Below are 2,485 nucleotides of genomic sequence, written 5' to 3' on the forward strand. Positions count from 1 at the left end.
TGGGAATGGTCACACAATGGGAGCAGTGAGGTCATCACTAGGAATGGTCACACAATGGGAGCAGTGAGGTCATCACTTGGAATGGTCACACAATGGGAGCAGTGACGTCATCACTTGGAATGGACACACAATGGGAGCAGTGAGGTCATCACTTGGAATGGTCACACAATGGGAGCAGTGAGGTCATTACTTGGAATGGGCACACAATGGGAGCAGTGAGGTCATCACTTGGAATGGTCACACAATGGGAGCAGTGAGGTCATCACTTGGAATGGTCACACAATGGGAGCAGTGACATCACTCGGACTGTTCACACAATGGGAGCAGTGAGGTCATCACTTGGACTGGTCACACAATGGGAGCAGTGAGGTCATCACTTGGACTGTTCACACAATGGGAGCAGTGAGGTCATTGATGCGCCATCAATTACTCAAAAGACTGAGTTTAAGCGAGTAACAACCAAGCTTTTATTAACTAAAGAATGAAGGTCTTGTCTCGAGTGGTCGACCCGTCCAGAATACTAAGGGACTGGGAGGTAGTCACTTATATACCTGGAATAGTGTGAGGAGTCAGCCGAGGCATGTCCAGACCTGTACCTAGTGGAATACACATACACATCCAAACAGGTATAATAGTGGTTTACCACAGTCATCACTTGGAATGTTCACACAATGGGAGCAGTGAGGTCATCACTTGGACAGGTCACACAATGGGAGCAGTGACGTCATCACTTGGAATGGTCACACAATGGGAGCAGTGAGGTCATCACTTGGAATGGTCACACAATGGGAGCAGTGAGGTCATCACTTGGAATGGTCACACAATGGGAGCAGTGAGGTCATCACTTGGACTGTTCACACAATGGGAGCAGTGAGGTCATCACTTGGAATGGTCACACAATGGGAGCAGTGAGGTCATCACTTGGACTGGTCACACAATGGGAGCAGTGAGGTCATCACTTGGAATGGTCACACAATGGGAGCCGTGAGGTCATCACTTGGACTGGTCACAGAATGGGAGCAGTGAGGTCATCACTTGGACTGGTCACACAATGGGAGCAGTGAGGTCATCACTTGGAATGTTCACACAACGGGAGCAGTGAGGTCATCACTTGGACTGGTCACACAATGGGAGCAGTGAGGTCATCACTTGGAATGGTCACAATGGGAGCAGTGATGTCATCACTTGGACTGTTCACACAATGGGAGCAGTGAGGTCATCACTTGGACTGGTCACACAATGGGAGCAGTGAGGTCATCACTTGGAATGGTCACACAATGGGAGCAGTGAGGTCATCACTTGGAATGGTCACACAATGGGAGCAGTGAGGTCATCACTTGGACTGGTCACACAATGGGAGCAGTGAGGTCATCACTAGGAATGTTCACACAATGTGAAAAGTGAGGTCATCACTTGGAATGGTCACACAATGGGAGCAGTGAGGTCATCACTTGGAATGGTCACACAATGGGAGCAGTGAGGTCATCACTTGGAATGGTCACACAATGGGAGCAGTGAGGTCATCACTTGGAATGGTCACACAATGGGAGCAGTGAGGTCATCACTTGGAATGGTCACACAATGGGAGCAGTGAGGTCATCACTTGGACTGGTCACACAATGGGAGCAGTGAGGTCATCACTTGGACTGGTCACACAATGGGAGCAGTGACGTCATCACTTGGACTGGTCACACAATGGAAGCAGTGAGGTCATCACTTGGAATGGTCACACAATGGGAGCAGTGAGGTCATCACTAGGAATGGTCACACAATGGGAGCAGTGAGGTCATCACTTGAAATGGTCACACAATGGGAGCAGTGAGGTCATCACTTGGAATGGTCACACAATGGGACTGGTCACACAATGGGAGCAGTGAGGTCATCACTTGGACTGGTCACACAATGGGAGCAGTGACGTCATCACTTGGACTGGTCACACAATGGGAGCAGTGAGGTCATCACTTGGAATGGTCACACAATGGGAGCAGTGAGGTCATCACTAGGAATGGTCACACAATGGGAGCAGTGAGGTCATCACTTGGACTGTTCACACAATGGGAGCAGTGAGATCATCACTTGGAATGGTCACACAATGGGAGCAGTGACATCATCACTTGGACTGGTCACACAATGAGAGCAGTGAGGTCATCACTTGGAATGGTCACACAATGGGAGCAGTGAGGTCATCACTTGGAATGGTCACACAATGGGAGCAGTGAGGTAATCACTAGGAATGGTCACACAACAGGAGCAGTGAGGTCATCACTTGGACTGGTCATACAATGGGAGCAGTGAGGTCATCACTTGGAATGGTCACACAATGGGAGCAGTGAGGTCATCACTTGGACTGGTCACACAATGGGAGTAGTGAGGTCATCACTTGGAATGGTCACACAATGGGAGCAGTGAGGTCATCACTTGGAATGTTCACACAATGGGAGCAGTGACGTCATCACTTGGAATGGTCACACAATGGGAGCAGTGA

The sequence above is a fragment of the Somniosus microcephalus genome, unplaced genomic scaffold (assembly GCF_052327205.1).
Source record: "Somniosus microcephalus isolate GS21.2 unplaced genomic scaffold, FLI_Smic_1.0 unresolved_chr9, whole genome shotgun sequence".
Taxonomy (NCBI): Eukaryota; Metazoa; Chordata; class Chondrichthyes; order Squaliformes; family Somniosidae; genus Somniosus; species Somniosus microcephalus.